This window comes from Callorhinus ursinus, unplaced genomic scaffold, assembly GCF_003265705.2.
Source record: "Callorhinus ursinus isolate GAN/ISIS: 27379988/994484 unplaced genomic scaffold, GSC_fseal_2.0 scaffold1, whole genome shotgun sequence".
NCBI lineage: Eukaryota > Metazoa > Chordata > Mammalia > Carnivora > Otariidae > Callorhinus > Callorhinus ursinus.
In genome coordinates, this window is record NW_027397063.1 from 38,532,562 (window position 1) to 38,550,422 (window position 17,861).

The 17,861-nt window shown below is 38.5% G+C and overlaps 1 protein-coding gene, 1 long non-coding RNA gene and 1 pseudogene across 13 annotated transcripts in view; 2 read left to right on the forward strand and 1 right to left on the reverse strand.

Moving 5' to 3' along the window:
• Positions 1–17,861, forward strand: part of COL8A1 (collagen type VIII alpha 1 chain) — a 163,145-nt gene that overhangs the window by 107,370 nt on the left and 37,914 nt on the right. The gene's annotated exons all lie outside the window — the stretch shown is intronic.
• Positions 1,921–16,860, reverse strand: LOC141372687 (uncharacterized). Its single transcript, XR_012378107.1, has 3 exons — positions 16,735–16,860; positions 5,446–5,512; positions 1,921–3,090 (listed from the first exon to the last, which is right to left on the reverse strand). It is a non-coding gene; the product is annotated as an uncharacterized lncRNA (long non-coding RNA).
• LOC112821218 (protein yippee-like 5 pseudogene) lies at positions 8,625–8,958 on the forward strand (annotated as a pseudogene).

Below are 17,861 nucleotides of genomic sequence, written 5' to 3' on the forward strand. Positions count from 1 at the left end.
TATGAAAACCATGATAGACTTACGGTTAGAAACATGGAAATAGGTCATGATAACTAATCCTCTGTGTGCCCTCCAAAAGTAAAGAATGTCACTTTTTAAAATTACTTTTAAATAATCTGGGAACTACCCTTCTGATCATCTTTTTACTTTCTGAAAATACAGATTACTGAATCATATGTCATAGACATTTTGGTAGACAGATTCCATATTTTCTTCAAGTTAAATAACATATATCTCTAAGAGACAATTATCATGGAAATAAACTCCTTCACTCATTAAAATATCTAATGTGCCTTAAGCACAGTAAGCACTTAAATAGTATGGCTTGAACGGAATTATTCCCACTTTGTGTTCAGAGATCAATGTGTCTCTTGGACTGACACTAGAGAGGTGTCTCACACATGGGAATTAATGAACTACATCTGTAACCAAAACTATCCATGGAAAATCTGCTGAATTGATCTGTTTTATTAATCAAGCCCACTGCAGAAGGGCTTTCTCGTGGTTCTACTATATTTTGGAGGTAAGTAGAGTGGGGAAACCACAATTCAATTTAAAAGTTGTTTGAAACATTGAGAACATGGGTTTTATATTATATGACAGCAATAAAGTCCAATCCTTGATGGTTGTAATTCTGATATATAAGTATATAAATATCCTATATGTATAATTTTAACTTCAGAACATTATGACAGTGGTCAAGAAGACCCTAACTATTATATGGAATTTATTTCTTAGTGACACTCTCTTCCTTATTTCTTTTTTGAAGTAGAAAGGTTTGGAGGTGTTTTGTTTTGTTTTGTTTTGTTTTGTTTTGTTTTGTTTTGTTTTGTTTTTAAAGCTAGCTTGGTACGAACAGCTTTAGTTGAAGCAGATGGCTGGAAGTCAGAAGCCCCAGATTCTATCCTTGATTCTCCTACCAACTGGGAATGTGGCCTTGGGCAAGTCATGAGAGTAAATCTACAATAACAGGGGTAATAATGCCTTACATATGTATGGTGCTTTATGATCTAACAGAGCACTTACACATACAATATCTTATTTAATCTTCCCCCCAGCCTCCTAAGAGAAGTATGGCAGCTACTAACAATCTCCATTACAGGCAGTAGAAATTTGAGACCCAGAGACACTAAATCACTGTTCACAGCCACTTCAATATCAAATGTCAGAGCCAAGAACAGGCACACAATAATCCAAACTGGTCTTTGTCTCCTTGCCTCTACGCCATGCTCCTGCCCTCTGGTGCCTCCTAAGCTGAAATGACTAGAGCAGCACTGCCCAATATCGTAGCCATGAGTCACATGGCTTGAGCACTTGAAATGTGGCTAGTCCCAGTTGAGATGTATTGTGAGTGTAAGATACACACAGGATTTCTAAGACTTTCAATGAAAACACAAAGAACGTTAAGTATCTCAATACCTCTTGTATCGATTGCACATAAAGATGATAATATTTTGGACATCTTGAGTTAAATAAAACATACTAAAACTAATCTCACCTGTTTCTTTTAATTTTTCTAATGTGGCTCCTAGAAAATGTGAAGTCATATATGTTTCTCTTAGTTTCTATTGTCTGAATAGCTCCCATTGTTTCTATTGGATAGAGCTGGACTAGAGGATTCCATTGTTCAGACTTTTCACAGTACTAGGCTAGTTTATGCATCTGTCTTGATGTGGCTGAGACAAATTTCCAAAGATTCTGTTACACATAGAGCAATGCGGATTCAGAGTTGCAATTTGGTCATTCTCATGTATCTTCCGCATGCAAGGGAAACGTCAGATGTCATTAGTTGATGCCTCAAATCGCTCATTCATTAAAAGGGGTCATGTTAATACTTGCTGAATGCTTGAAAGGCTTAGAGTACAAGGACCATGGAAAGAACTATAAATTATATTTATGACTCTGTAGCACACTTTATTTTAAAATATGTTCCCATTAAATATTATGAGTGAATGAGACGTTGGAGTTTTAGGTGATACAGGTAATGTAAAATAGCAATTATATATAAATTTATTATAAAATATGGCATATTTTATTCCCCCTACCAATTCTTTAAGATATTTTATATATAACCACTAAAGAAGGAGCTTATTCCTGTTTTGAAAAATCTAACTGAAAGTCCTCAGGGAAAAAAAATGGGTTCTTATTTAGGAGACAAATATATATATAGTAAAAAAAAAAAAAAAAAAGCCCAAATCACTGAAAGCTAACATCTACTTGGCATTTATTATGTGAACTCAGCACTATGCTGAGAGTTAGACCAAGATTATCTCATTTGGGGATTTGAAAATTAGCAGCAGAGAGCAGAAGCTAAGCTCTTAACCATTGCTGCCTCTTACTGCAATGCTATTAGAAATCACAAGGCAACCTATCACAAAAATATTAAAATATTTGGAATTTATTCTATTTTATCCATTTCAGCTCCACAAGTGTTTATCCAGCAAACACATTGGATCAGGAATAGCTCTAGACATTGAAGAAATATTGGGTAATAAGACCAGAGCTCTGCCCTCAAAGAGTAGAGAGTTGGTAGGCTTGTGAACAGGTTTTTGAAAAATACATACTATCAAAGATTATATGAAGGAGAAGTTACACTTCACTTTCTAAAAGTTGCAACAAAAATTTTTGTTATTTTCTTTATGTTACAATATTTTTCTATATGTTATGACAGAAATCTTCATAAGGCTGCTCCCAGTGTGTTGAAACTTGCCTGTTGTTTATAAAGCAAAGGTCTTATGTTAAAACACAAAACAAAACAAAAAAAAAAACACAAAAACCCCAAAACAGTGTGGTATGAATTTCAGAGGTGTGCTTTCCTCTATATATTATACCCACGTGGAAGAAAGTGGGCTGAAATGATCTTGAATATTTTTTGGAAAAAGGAGAATGAAGGGGCGCCTGGGTGGCTCAGTTGTTAAGCGTCTGCCTTCGGCTCAGGTCATGATCCCAGGATCCTGGGATCGAGCCCCACATCGAGCCCTGCATCAAGCCCCGCATCGAGCCCCGCATCGGGCTCCCTGCTCCACGGGAAGCCTGCTTCTCCCTCTCCCACTCCGCCTGTTTGTGTTCCCTCTCTCACTGTGTCTCTCTCTGTCAAATAAATAAACAAACAAACAAATAAATAAATAAGGAGAATGAAAACAAACAGAAAGGGACTTAAGTCAAAATGGCACTGAAAATACGAAAACAGTAAAAACTACAGAGTTTTATAACTTTTTATACAATGATAGTAATGTGCTGCCTTTGAAGGTAGAGATTAAAAATTGTGCAAATTAGCTAATTATATGTTAATTTTTAAAAGAAGTTTTCAAAATATAATGTAGAACTTATTGCCAATTCCCTAATGTTCTTGCTTACCTAGAATAAAAGAAAAAGAAAATAACCAACTGTGGGTGGCAGAATCGTAGACATCTCTATGTCCTTAATTACGCTTTTCTATAACAGTTCCAGAATAAACATGCATTGCTTTTGTAATAAGTAAATAGAAAAACTTTTGTAATCAACTCCAAAAGTGCCTATAAATGAGAAAGGCAAAAATTGTTTGAGAGGAGTAAAATGCAAATTTTGTTTCTAATCACAAAGTTTAGAAATGATAATACATCTTATAGGTTCTCCTTTCAGGCATTATTGCCCTTCCTTTGATTCAAGATAAAGCACCCTGTGGACTATTCAAATTCTCTAGACAAGAAAGGTCAAAATTGAGTTAGGTTTTCAGGATTTTCTTGGAAAAGTGGTTTGCCCTCAGCTGTGGACACGTGTAAAGATTCAAGCTCTGAAGCTCTGAATTGTTACTGCAGCAATCAGAAAAGTTCAGCACCATGTAAAGTGCAACTCTTCAGACTTGAAACCAGTTGGCCATCCATTATTTCCAAAGGCGTCGTCTACCTAAAACTGGCCTTGGTTCTTAGCCCCGGAGACGTGTAAAATGTCATGTGGGAACATATCATATAATCACATCTTTGAGCTAGATAGGGTCTTAGTGATCCTCAAAAGTTAAATGTAGAGTATTTTAGGCATCCCAATTAAAAATTCATGGAGAAATATTTGGTTTGATAACTTCTTTTATGGAAAGAACACTAAATTTTTACTACAAAAAAACCCTCAGCAATGAGGGTTTGGGCCATTTAATCATTAAAATCATAAATCCAAAGAAAGGAGCTTTCTAGATTATCTCATCCAACACCAATATTTTGCAGATGGGAAAGCTAAGGAGCAGAAAAAATTACTTTCTCAGGAAAAAAATGAAATCACTGAAAAGTATCCCAAAGACTCCAGGAATTTCTGTAAGCTTACCTAGGAAGAGCTAGGAATTCCAAATCCTACCAGAACTTTATAACTTGAGTTTTTAGTTTGGTTGTGGGTAGTACTCCCGTGCAAGGAAGGAGAGATGCTAATATTGACTGATATCCATTTAATATGTGAAAAGCACATTCATAGAGAATGTTTACACAGTCTAAGCCAAAAATATAACCAAGCCAATGATTTCAGACCAGATCACTCAGTCATTACTTAGCTTCCTTTCTTCAGTGAGTCAAATCATTGACATGAGCTTTCTTTGCCACTTTTCAAACACAAATCATCTATTATCATAAAAACCTGGCTACTTCCACAGTTTCTGAGAGACCAAAGAATAATGAGACATTCATTCCTTGAGTTAAAAAAAGAAAGGAATTCTTAATCTCAGGAAACAAACTGAGGGTTGCTGGAGTGGTGGGGGGTGGGAGGGATGGGGTGGCTGGGTGATAGACATTGGGGAGGGTATGTGCTATGGTGAGCGCTGTGAATTGTGTAAGACTGTTGAATCACAGACCTGTACCTCTGAAACAAATAATACATTATATGTTAAAAAAAAAAAAAAAGATAGTAGGAAGGGAGAAATGAAGGGTGGGAAATCGGAGGGAGAGACGAACCATGAAAGACTATGGACTCTGAGAAACAAACTGAGAGTTCTAGAGGGGAGGGGGTGGGGGGATGGGTTAGCCTGGTGATGGGTATTAAAGAGGGCACGTACTGAATGGAGCACTGGGTGTTGTACGCAAGGAATGAATCATGGAACACTACATCAAAAACTAATGATGTAATGTATGGTGATTAACATAACATAATAAAAAAATAAAATAAAAAAGAAAGGCTGTCAAAATCCTCCTGATTTTAGGCACTTACGAAAAATACGTTTGGGGTGCCTGGGTGGCTCAGTTGTTAAACGTCTGACTTTGGCTCAGGTCACGATCACAGAGTCCTGGGATCAAGCCCCATATCCGGCTCCCTGCTCAGTAGGAAGCCTGCTTCTCCCTCTCCCGCTCCCCCTGCTTGTGTTCCCTCTCTCACTGTGTCTCTCTCTGTCAAATAAATAAATAAATCTTTTTTAAAAAAAGAAAAATACACTTATAATAAAATTATATGTACTAAGAACATATTCCTCTTGCCTCAAAAATATATACTTACTATGCATTATGGAGATCGTTGTGGAACAAGTAAATATCAAGGCTCTTTTTCCATGTTCAATGTCTGTCTAAGAAATGGAAAATAGTAACACTTGATTTTAAGGAAAATAGAACAGTACATGTGTTTCTATTGTCATCTATGAAATAGGAATAAGAGTAGACACTCACAAAGTTGTTTAAGGATTAAATTAATAGTAGATGTAAAATGTTTAGTGCAACACTTGGTGCATAGTTAATATTCAATAAGTGTCAGCAATTAGTAGTAGTAGCAATGTCATTATTATTTATAATATGGTAATTCCTCCACATACACCCTACCCCACCATCAAACCAAACTCTTGTGATTCGCCACACTGTTTCATGACCCCACGCCTTGCACATGCTGAGCTCTCTTTTTGAATATCCCCTCCCTGCTTTTCCTGGTGAACTCCTACCCATCACCCCCTAAAGTTCGGCTCTGAAGCTTCCTCCTCTCACAGGTCTTCCCTAATGCCTTTGCCTGCCTTGGCCGCACTTACCTATTTCCCCGGGTATCCTGCATAAATGCCTCTCCTTTACCACTGAGAATGTGACATTTTTTACTTGATCCCCCTCACTTCCAACACACACACACACTCTTCCAACACACACATGCGCACATCACACTTCATTTTTTATCCCTGTAGAAATGTCAGTTGTAATGAGTGAATCCACTCCTGTATAAAAAGATAAAAGTTTGTTTTTCCTTCCTGAGTAGGAATCAGGCTAAAATATGTACTTGGTAGCCTTAGTTGTGAGGGGGAAATTGGGTGAGGGTGGGAAAAGCTGGAGGATACAACTTGGCAGCCCTGGGACCTGGCTCTGCCACAAGCCTAACCCTGTGGTCTTCAGTGAGTCATTTAACTTCTCTGGACTCAGTTGCTTTCTCAACAAAATGAGAGGGTTGTACAAAATATTCTCCGAGGATCCACCCAGTGCCAACATGTGTATGATGCTGAACATTGCTTCATCTCAGCGGTTCTCTAACTTCCACAGACATCAGAATCATCAGCAGGGCTTGTTAAAACTGATTCCTGGTCAGCAGGTCTGGGATGGGGACCAAGTATTTACATGTTAACAAGTTCCCAGGTGATGCTGAAGCGATACATTTGAAGAACCACTGACTAATCTTAACACAGGATTCTGACCTTGTCCAAGAGCACTCCTGATACGCAATTTCACAAGGGATGGAGGCACAGAAACCCAGGCTTCTGTGAGGCTACGGTCAGGAGGACTGGGAGCCACCAAAAGTGGCCACAGAAGGCAAACTTTGCTGACCAAAACAGTTCTGTTAAAGGCCCACCTTGTGGGGAAGAGGCAGCCTGAGTTCACAATGCTGTGAGGCACAGAAAATAGATTCCAAGGTTGGACCCATTTGCTAAAACCACTGCAGCTGAAGTTACAACGGATTACAGTTGCCATCTAGTGATGGCTTTGTATTACTGCATCTGGAGACGACAATGAAGTGCTTTCTTTTGGACACGACTTCTTTTTTTTACAAAACTATGTTCAAGATGACAACCCCTAAGAATAAGTTCTAATGTACTCTGGTATTGTCCACATTTGTATCTAGGTACTATAAAAATAAATATGTATATATCACTTACTATGTACCAGGCACTGCTCTGATACTTTATATATGTTCAGTTATACAGAGCAACCCAATGAGATAGATACAATTATTATCTGCATTTTCCCAGAAAGGAAATATAACCACAAGATACAAAAAAATTTAAGAACCTTGCCTGAGGCTGCCCAAGCAGTAAGCCGTATAGCTGGACAGTTACCAAAACAATTGTTACCTGTAAATAGTTATGAGGTCCCAGGTCAATGTCTGAAAAAACTCATAAAATACATACTGAAGCAATGAGTTTTTTTCTGATTCTTCCAAATGAAATCAATTCCTGTGGATAAAGACATGCTTCTACCTACACAAAAAGAGCAACAACTTGGAATCAACTTCCAACTTGTTATGCAGCCTTGGACAACTCGATTAACCTCTCTGTGCTCTACTTTCTTCATCTATAAAGTAGGGAAAAAATTAAAATGTAATTTACACTGTTTGGGAGTTCTTTCAAACCAGATTGAATTTTAGAGTTAGAGTTATCCAGGGTATGTGATCACAAGAGCAAATACAGAGAGGATGGGCAGTGACTGTATGGGTTTTTCTTAAATGGTCCTACGGGTGGGATAGAAGCCAGGACAGAAGACTTGATATTCTGGTCTATTGTCCAGAAATGCAGTAAATAATAACACTCATGGCATTTGCAGTGAAGTGAAGAGCTCACCCAGGGAGATTTATGTTTCGCTTGTCTTCCTGGATGCTGCCCTTGGCCTGTGCACATGAACTCTGCGCTCCTGCCTATTTCGGCCTCCCAAGAGTCCTCACCAAAGGGCTCCTGCCTAAACCTCACATCTTTGCTGGTGGACTGAAGTTCAACCCCCCTCACTTCAGACTCTTTTATCAGAGATTTGCTTGGATTTAAAAACCTGGTCCTTGCTAATTCTTTTAGCTTCTTATCTAAGACTTCTGTTACTAAACTATTTCTTACCTCAATAAACCAAACACTAGAGAATGGTTACCAAAACAAAGCACTAGTGGTTTCTTTGTATTGTGTATTTATAATATGCTAAGATCTGCTGATATAAAGATTCTTGATAATGAAGGAAAATAAACATGTAGACAGAGCTATAGAAATAAAGGGTAATAATTAAAATATAGTAGAGTAAAATATTACTATCTCACTTTAATAGATTTTTTATGTCATTCCAAGTATTTGCATATAGTTAATCATCACAGCAAACTCAGAATTAAGCTAGATAAAGTTTACTATCAACGTTATTTGAGAAATTAAGGAAATTGAAGCACAGAAATTTTAAACAGCTTCAAAAAATAAGTGAATCACTGAAGGTCCATATATCTCAATTTTTAGGTCTCTGCTTGCCCCACAATTATAGTTTCTTTCAACAATAAAATCTTATACAAGATGACTACCACCTGATACTTTGAATTAGAAAGAAGTTCCTTGTACAAATATGGTAGAAGTAAAAGATTAATTAGACCTTAAGCATAGTAAAAAGTATTAATTCGCTTCATCCCAGCTGAGGAGCAAAGAGCAGCTGGCGGCCACAGATCTCAGAGCCGCTTGGGGTTTTTAGAACCTCAGCTATAAAAATGGGCAGAATTTTCCTCAATCATATCGGTGGTACCTGTCTGTTTTCTTCTGCAAACTGCGATACAATCCTGACCAACTGCTCAGAGCTCATCTCCACTCGGTTCACAGGTGCCACTGGCAGAGCATTTCTTTTTAACAAGGTAGTTAACCTGCACTACAGTGAAGTTCAAGACTGGGTCATGCTCACTGGCCACCACATGGTTCGAGATGTGAGCTGCAAGAACTGCAATAGCAAACTGGGATGGATCTATGAGTTCACCACTGAAGACAGCCAGCACTCTAAGGACGGCCGTGTGATCCTGGAACGTGCTCTAGTATGAGAGAGTGAGGGCTCCGAGGAGCATGTACCATCTGATAACTCTTGAAGAAGAAGAGATAACTCCATCTTTTCCCAGGTCTCCTTCACTGGGAAAATAACAAAAATCTACTTACATACACTGTCATCTTAGCATCAGGGTCGGGTTCATGAACTGCATAACAAGAGGTTGTGAGAATCTAAGAGGGAACCTTTTTTTCTTTCTTTCTTTCTTTTTTTTTACTTTTCAATTTTCCATCCAGCAGCAGTGTGTAAAGAGAATATTATGCAGATGCCGTTAATTTTTTTTCCCTATGTTTACATCTTGAGGCAGAATAGTCTACCTGCAGCTACATGATGGGCTATGTGAGGGAAAAAAATCTGAGCTGTTAGAGTGAAAAAGTGTGTTTTATGTAAATTTTGAAAGGAAAATGTGTCAAGAGCATGATTTTTAAACTTATTTGGGCTTCATTTAAAAAAATGTTTTTTTATTTAAACCCACTTATTTCACTTGATTTGCTAGCTTCAGGGAAGAGACCCAAGTTTGTGACCAGCGCTAAAGGTTCAGTGTTAGTATGGCTTGTGCTGGTCGCTGTGCCATATTCTTGTTGGAGATGAACCATAGCACCGGAGCCCATCCTTCTTTGTCAGTCGTGACCCAAAGATGTCACCGTTCCTAGTTCTTTGTCACCACATAATTGGTGTTGACTGGAAACTTTTCCTGAAATGGGGCAGAACTGATTGGTTGTCTTTTCCATGTAACTTAAACATAGTAATATCAGTAAAGTAATAGTTGGGGGGAAAAAAGTATTAATTCACTAAACAAACATGTGTTGAAAATCTACTATGCATCTGGCACCATTTTAAGTTTAGGGGATTTAGCAGTGAATGAGGTCAGAAATGACATTCCAGCTTCAGAGCTAACTATTCTATCTAGTTGAAGAGAACACAATAAACAAGAAAAAAATAAATATGTAATACTGTGTCTGGTAACGAAGAAAAACCATTACCATAGGAGTAGAGAGCACTGCTCTAAATCGAATGACCCAGGCAGACCTCTCTGAGATGACATTTGATCAGAGGTCTGAAGGAGGCCAGTTTGTGCAGAGATCTGAAAGGGAGTTCAAGCAGAGAGAGAAGCAAGTGGAAAGTCCCAGGGTTGGGAGCCAGCTGGGCTTGTTCCAGAATAGCAAGGAGACCACCGGCCAGAGCACAATGACTAACAAGATGGTGTCCAGGAGGAGGGCAGGGCCATAGTATGCATGCCTTGCAGGCTGTGGAGGCAACTCAGAGTTCACAGAAATTCAGTAGGGAGGCATGGGATGGTTTTGACAGGGTCTGGTCTACATCTTTTAATCATCATTCTGATTTCTCTGGGCAGATTAGACCGGAGCAAGAGTGGAGGCAGGGACTCCAGTGAGGAGGTTATAACAATGGTCCAGGCAAAACATGATGGCACCTTAGTAATAGTGGCTCAGGATGCCTCTATATGGAGAGGTCCTAAAACTAGCTGATGCACTGGCTGTGTGAGAAAAGGACATCTCAAGAACATTTCCTAGGTATCTAAAGTAGTCCAATTCATAGAAGCAGAAATAGAATGGTGGTTGCCAGGGATTGGGGGGAAGAGGAAATGGAAAGTTGTTACCAAATGAGTATAAAGTGTCAGTTGTTCAAGATGAGTAAGTTCTAGAGAGCTGTTGTATCACATTGTGCTTATTGTTAACCATATTGTACCTTAAAATAATTATTACCTTAAAATTATTTTTTAGGTATTTTTTATTATTTTACATTATTACTCTTAAAAAATTATTAAGAAGGTAGATCCCATGTTTTCTGTTCTTACTACAATGAAGAAGAAGAAGAAGAAGAAGAAGAAGAAGAAGAAGAAAGAGAGAAAGAAAGAGAAAGAAAGAAAAGAAAAGAAAGAAAGAAAGAAAGAAGAAAGAAAGAAGAAAGAAAGAAGAAAGAAAGAAAAAGAAAAAAGTGATGTTGCCGTCCAAATAACATCAGACTATAAAAACTGCAATAACTCTGAGAAACAATTTTTTAGGGAAATAAAATCAGTTTTTCAACATTATCTTTTGTGAATCATGCAATGTCATTTAATCATAGCTTACCTCAAAACTTAAATTTGGAATGTTATTATGCATTTATCAAAATAAATATAAATTTGAAAAAGGGCTACATAAACTCTCAGAATTTTTGATGAAAAAAAAAAGAATGTCTCTTAAACTTTGAGCTTGAGCAACTAGATAAGTAGTAATATCATTTTCCAAAACAGGGAAGCCTGAGGTACAATGAGTTTTCCAAAACTTGTAGTCCTCTAACCCTCTAATTGTATTAGTTAATTTGATTTCAGAATTTTAAATTCAAGAATCTTTAAGCTACATTACCACTTTTTAAAGAATGAGCCATGTACAGCCACCGTGGTACCTGGCTACCACATAGAATCCCACTCTGAGAGAGAATTCTGAACTAGACAATCAGCCGGAGCCGGTGTGATGTTTCTAAATGTTCTTTTGTAAAATAGTTTCAAAGACCCATGACTAGAGAATTATAAAATCGTGCCTTCTGTTTACAACATGTTTATAAATATGAATAATGGAAGCAGAGCTCTCCAGGCTCTTAAGAAGTACAAGGTACAAATCCATGGTTCAGTTCAAAGGAATGTTAAATATCAGTCTGAGATTTATACTCTTGAGAAAGAAATGTTACAGTGGAATCAGGGAAGCAATGTGTTGGGTTTGTGAGTCAGCGGCTCTTTTGTGGGAGGCACCGTCTTGAACTGGGTCAGGCAGCTATATGGTACTGAGATGGGCCTCAAAGGTTTGGGGACAATGCCATCATATCATCCGTGCCTGATTGATAAGAGCAAGAAAACACTTTTGGAGTACAAAGACTTAGCCAAAATCACCAGTAAATGTGGGATAGAGCCAAAATTGAGTAAACAGTAGTTGTTAAATGGACACAGAAATTACTGGATTCATATGCAGAGAAAACCAAAGGGACACCGAATTCCAAGGAAATTGGGACTACAGTTCCTTTGCCAGGTCCCCACTTATACAGAGAAGGGCTCCTTTCAACATTTTTACCTGTCTCATGGATACTAACTAGCTATGATCATTTTTGTAGAAGAAAAAGAAATGAAATTCAGTGGTGTGTAAACTGTATAAAGACAAGGGCCTTTCCGTCTTCTTTAGGGTTGTGTCCCCAGCAATTAGAACTGTCCTTGGCACACACTGGGCCCGGAGCAAATCTTCACTGAATGAATAAAAATGTAAAAGCTGGGATAAATGATTAAATCTAAGGAAGGAAATATTAGAATGACATATACATTTCTAAAAGGTCTTAGATGCAATGGTCTCAAAGAATATTTGATATAAGGACAGATTCATGCTCATCTACTCAAGGCTGAGGGCTAGCAGCCTCTTACATCCAGATTGGATCCCAGGCCAGCTTAGCTGTAAGTGAGGCTTCCAATATTTCCCTAAAGAGACCTTGTGTAAAGGCCTCTTTACACATTCTTTTTATTTGTGTAAAAAAACAAAGCCATGTTTTCGGATGAAACCTAGTCAAAATGACAAGAGAAACGTGTCTGAGGGAGCAGTACTGGGCTAATATACTCTTTCCCTCTGGTGTCACAGCTGAGTTCTCATTGCCCTGCATATTTATATCATTCACTGATATTGACTGAGCTTTAGTGGAGCTTTATCTTTCACTGGTTTTTATGTGGTCTACATTTCCCACCCATTTTCCATACTCTTTGGTGAGGGGGATTACCAACCTGAAGAGTTAAACAAGAAAACTGAATAATTGTTGGGCTGCAGTCCCTGAACTTGGTTTTTGTTTTTGTTTTTCTGTTTTTGTTTTTGTTTTTGTTTTACCACCCTCTCAACTCTAAGATTCTCAGATCCGTGTCTAAGACTCAAATTTGCCTTAAGTTTACATCAGTTTATTCACCCTTACCACTTCTGACCTCATCTTCAGGGGCAGCTTTCTTCCATTTTCATCATTCTATCTGGCTGTAGCTGTTGAGTAGCTATGGATGGAAACAAGTAAAGGAAGAAAAATAAGAACTTAAAAAGGAACTAAATGGGAGAAATCCGTTCCCAGACCAAGGCTTCTTCAGAAAAATATTGGAAGCCTCACTTACAGCTAAGCTGGCCTGGGATCCAATCTGGATATGAGAGGCTGGTAGCCCTCAGCCTTGAGTAGATGAGCATGAATCTGTCCTTATATCAAATATTCTTTGAGACCTTTGCATCTAAGACCTTTTAGAAATGTATACGTCATTCTAAAGTAAGAAAATGAATAGGATACATTCTAGTAGGAAGCCAAGGAAAGATAATAAAATAAATTTTTCCCATCTCCCTTTTTGATAACATTACACTTTAAAAATAGGTACAGGGAGGAGCCCACAGGAGGAATTTCAGTTAGGCAAATTTACTTACAAGTAGAATTTCTTCCAGGATACAAGAGCCTTTGGCAAACATTGGTTGGCACATTCTTCCTAAAAGGTAAAAGCCATTTTTTTTTTGGCAGGTTTTAAATGACACTTAACAGTGTCAGGCAAACCTTCCAAACCATAGCCAAAAAGCAGATTTATCCAAAACACACAACATCCTCAGCCAGCTCAAGATCAACAAAAAAGTTAGGCCTAACCATTACAGAATGTTAATTGTGAAACATAATTCCATGACATTTATGGCTCCATAAACTGGGCAAAACTACACTTGAGTACTAAGAGGTACTCCTTGCAGTGGGACAATTACTCATACTTGATGCTATAACATGTGCTATATTAAAGAGAACCACGAATTGGTCACAGTCTATGCATTAGGACATGATTCTCTACTTTTAACGGACCTAAGAAACAACTGGAGCAAGCTTGTAGAAAATGTGGATTTCTGGTCCAGTCCCTACACCTATCTAGGTAGATTCTGTTGGGGAGAGGACTGGAAAAAAGGAAGACCAGTGAGTAAGAGGCAGATGGTCTGTAAACCAGACATTGATTGAGAATCACTGCACCAGAGTTTGAAGTGAACACCCTAAAGTTGGGACAGTCTCCATGCAACTCTTAATTCCTTGCACCTAGCCCTGACACTGGCACCTGGAGGATACTCAATGAATGTTTAATGAATGAAAAGCAGTTAGCATTTATGGATGCCAGGCACTCTTCTAAGCATTCTACACATATTAACTAATTTAATCCTCACAATAAGGGACTATTACTAGCCTTGACACTTGCTAGGCACTCTGCCTGCACGCTGTCCAGTGTCACATGGCTGGTTCCTTTGTTACATTCAAATGCCACCTCCTCAGAAGACCCTCCCCTTGCCCCTGACTACCTATCTAAAGTTGCATCAATCCCACTTCCATCCAATCACAAGATCCTGTTCCTTTTCTCTAAGCCCTTGCCCCTATCTAAAATTATCTGGTTGGCTTATTGTCTGAATAATAAGCCCTCCACTGAAATGCAAGCACCATGAAAACAAGAATCATGCAGGTCTTATTTGCCACTCTCTCTCTAATGCCTAATTCATGGTAGACACCAAAGAAATGATATAATAAATGCAAAACAAAGGAATTGTGTTTGCCATGTAATTCCTTAGTTCTCTCAGAGCTTCCAAATTTTATTTTAAGTGTAAAAAAGCAAAAGAAAGACTTCTAACCCCCAAATGTCCTCAAAATAATTCCCTAATCTCCCTTGTCCCAAGGCATAGCATGGACATGGACATGAGGAAAAGTAAAAACTAAGTAAGTGAAAGTGGAAAGTTCGGATAGATTTCTCACTGTATGGCTTCAATATTTTGTTTGAAAAGAACTTTTAGGACATCAGGGACCCCCACGGTCAAACATAAGTGGAAAATACATTCTAAGATCAATTTAGATTAACCTGTTTTTATTAACCACACATTGACTCTGCTTTCCTAGTTCAGAAAGCTATATCTGCCTGACACGAAAAGAGCTCGTTAAATCAGTGAAACTCAAGCCAATTACCTCAATAGTAAAAAGAATGGATATACCAATTCACTCCAAATAGCAAATGTGTCAGAATCATTGATTTTACCCCGTGCCAGCAAAATCAAAATCAGGAACTGACTGTAGACTAAGGAGAAAGGAAGAAACTCATTTTAAATGGGTTTCTCATACAGTATGACTCAAAACCATAGTTCCTTTGAAAGCAGTCACCTGCTAGTTGACCTCATATCAATGCTAGCCAAGCCTGTGTAGGATTCTGACCGTGGATGATCAAAATGATCTCCTCTTCATGTATGGTGTGGGTCTCGGGCAAACAAGAGCTAGGGCTGAGGGATTGCTACTGAATGAAGCTTTTTGTTCCAAGTAATTTTTACCACTTCTACTAAAATGCCAGAGAGTGAATGTTGTTCAGTGATGTTGTTGGATAGAACATACTCAAAAGCAACTAGAAACTTAAAAAAAATATAGTTTTCCTTTTTTTGTTGTTGTTTTGGGAATATCTTTTTGTTATGATCACGCAGGGAGTTAGCCAGACCTGGATTGGTTTCATTAGTCATCTTAGAAAATGTGGATAGGTCTTGGGAAAATCTTTGGATTTCTGAGGAACTGTTGATCCCAAATCACATTTATTTCGGTCAGTCACTGGGGCTTAGTATGAAACTTGGAAGTACCAAAGTAGACGCAGGAAGGGGGTGGAAGAAGCAATGAGACCAAGAGTGAGGTCTGTTCCTACTACAGGAAGGTGAAGATCCTTTCCAAAGACTTCACCTAAGACAAATTTTGCAGCCACTACCCTCTCCCCCATAATCGAGAAAGATTTAATCAGAATATTTTAAGAGGTAGAGAGGAATTTGTTTTCACTCTAAAAATATCTAAGTGCAACGATAAAGCAAAGATAATTTCTATGTTCACTACCCAAGCCCTCAAAACCATCTGGGTTAACTCAAAGCCAGGTTTAGCACGTTTTGCTTTCCATTTTGTGAGCAAAACATGATTTGGATTACAAATTTCTCTGAGGTTCATGCATATAGCTGAGAGATGCTGTCATTTCCTTATCAGAAGCAATAGGAGAAATTCCAAATATGAGGAGTCACAGAGATTTATTGCCTCAATTCCCAGCCTGACACTTGGCTCAGCACAAAGGGTAAGCAGCCAAAAAGAAGTCCTTTGCTAAGGTACAAAAGGAACTGGCTGCTTGTGAAGTCCAGACTTGGGAGTGACACAAAAGGGGTTGGGGTTTTTACACAGCCAGCAAGACCTAGTCTGTTTGAAATCGGATCAATTGATTTCTTGAACATTTCAAATAAGCAAAATTCTGCAGGAAATGGAAGCCAGATGCATTTTTAACTCAGGAGGTCCTTGGAGGACAGGCAGAAAATAATCAAACAGCATCCTCTCGTTTCATTTTGGCCCTCCTCCTAGACTTCCTCCCCGCACTATACGTCCTACATGATGTAGAGACAATGAATGAGTAAACCTGGGGAGGGGTATGAGCAGACATTTACTTTCTAGATCATTTAAATTTACTTAAATAATAATTTTAAATTTATTCACATGTTGATTTTATTAGATTAAAAAAGGAACAGTACGTGTTCGATATAAATGTATACCAATTTTAAAACACTATGCTGTTTGGAAGAGGATCTGAAACATTTTAGGAAGCATCTGTTGGTGAAGCACGCACGTGCTGGCAACTCTCACAATAACCCCCCATGAGCTTATTAGCGTCATGGTGCACACAAAGAAACAGACTCACTGGGATAAAGGGATTTGCCAGAGGCCACGATGATTATAAACTGAGAGGCTGAGATGGACTTACCAAAGGAGTCCCCAGCTGATCCTCAGGACTGAAATCCACATGGAAAGAATCTGATTTTTAAGACTAGGTTTCTTCTACACTAGCAATTGCTGGTTCCCACCTCCTAGGGCATGAGACAGGAATAAATCGGCCACTGGTGTTGAAGTTGGAATTACCAAGTCAGGAGTCGTTGGCAGCTGTGTGCATGCCAGGAACACCACCATGCCAAGTAGGCACGTGCAACTCTCCCCCAGGAACTCGAAGGGGAGAAGGAAGAGGTACTCTCCTCTCGCCAACAAGCTTTGGCTTCAGACACTTAGAGAAAATAAAAGAACCATGAAAAGAAGAAAACAGACTCACCCTGCCACGCCTAGCTGCTACCTTGTTAACACCTTGTTCTTCGTACTTGTGACTTTCACAGAAGATGAAATATTTCTTTCCTCTTAACTTCATATATGCTGTCCAGAAGCCCCCAGGTTTCCTGGAACTTTTGTTAAGATTCCAGCTAGTCCAGCAATAATTTTCAGACACCAAGCTTTGGCTGACAGAGAACAGATACAAGCAATGTCTGAGGATTTTCCTTCTGCTTTCTTCTACTTTTTCTTCCAATGAAACTGTCCCATTATTGGCTTTGATTTATTCATTATGATCATACTTTCCTTTCCAGAAATCTTATTTGAGAGACAAAGAAAGAATAAAAATAGTCATGGATGGTCATCCGTGGTATTTCGTTAGTTCTTCTCGGCTCTTGCTTTTGAACTGTCCGCTGTGTCTTGGCCACTTCTGTGTCAATAAAGAAAATCATGGACATGGGACTTTTTTGTGTTATCTATGTTAATCAGGTCCACCCCTAATATTTGTGATGCTTTGGGCAAAACTACAAATGGAGGCCCACATACTATACATTTAAATCTTTAAAAGTTATGAATCAAGCCAACTGTTTAAATAGTTTATGTTCTATCCCTCCGCCTTGGCAAATATACATTCATAGCAACATGAAAGGCCATGTTCAAATTTAGAATTCTCTGACTCCTTGAACTGCTACACCAGAATGCAAAGGCTGAGAGAGATCAGCCTACCCTTGGTTCATTTGTTCCCAACTCCAGCTTGGTCATAGACTATGAACCATAGACCATGCAGGTTTCACA